This window comes from Mus caroli, chromosome 6 (genome assembly GCF_900094665.2).
Source record: "Mus caroli chromosome 6, CAROLI_EIJ_v1.1, whole genome shotgun sequence".
NCBI classification, from domain to species: domain Eukaryota; kingdom Metazoa; phylum Chordata; class Mammalia; order Rodentia; family Muridae; genus Mus; species Mus caroli.
The window spans coordinates 140,397,850-140,399,040 of NC_034575.1; positions in this window are offsets into that span (position 1 = coordinate 140,397,850).

The window sequence follows — 1,191 nt, forward strand, 5'->3', positions numbered from 1 at the left end:
AATGTCAGGTCAAGATAAGGCATTGGGGCTAAGTCTGATTAGAGGGCTTACATCTTCATCTTTTTCAAGTGGCTCCCCCACACCCACCAAGGACTTTGCTACCTACATTGGAAGCCTCTGATGTCCCTCTGATTCTCTCTGGGGTAACTGAGGTGAAACTATTGTATCAAGAACAGTTTATTTTAGTGATGTAAAAACGAATGCCCAGCAGTGAAGACAGGCTCACTGGGTGATGTGCTTGCTGTGCAAGTGAGCAGAACTAAGTTTGGACCCAGAACCCACATCACCACCTGTCACAGCTTCATGCATCTGTAACTCCAGAGCATCAGGAATACCAACAGGCACTCCCTGGAGTTGCTGACCAGTCAGCCTAGCCACAGTGATGAGCCCCAGGTCAGTCAATGAGAGATCCTGTCTCAAAAAATAAAACAGCAAACAATAAGGTACCTAGTATCAATGTCTGGCCTCCACATGCATATTTATTTTACAATGCACACCTGACGTATGCACCATCTTCACACACAAACACATATGCATGAACACAGATTGAGGCTAAATATCTACATACCACTGCCTTGCTTCAGTGTGTGTTGACAATGCAAAGGATGAACTGGTGGTATGCAAAATTAAGGTCACGATCCCCTTCTCAGTTGGAAATGCTACAAATCAATGGAGTTCTCCAAAGGCTTCAAGTATTGGACATAGGCAACTGGAGAAAGGCCAACCTTTTCAGGAATGACAGCCAGGACTTTTCTACCTGGTCTCTGATGTGGCTTCCTGGGTTCATTTCCCAGCTTCATTCCCAACTCTTTATATCTCCTCAGGTTCACCGAGGACTGCATCTGCCTGTTTATATCATCTATATTGACAGAAATGGAGATGTAGTATAAATTATGGTGATATACAGAGATATAAATTATCATATAGATATAGATTATGGCATATATGTATATAGAGATAATATAGATAGCTGGAGATTGAAATGGAAAGAGAGAAAGAGACAGATACAGAGAGGCAGAGAGACAGAGAGACAGAGAGAGAGAGGCAGAGAGACAGAGAGACAGAGAGGCAGAGAGACAGAGAGACAGAGAGAGAGAGGCAGAGAGACAGAGAGACAGAGAGGCAGAGAGACAGAGGGAGAGACAGAGACAGAGAGAGAGAGGCAGAGAGACAGAGGGAGAGACAGAGAGA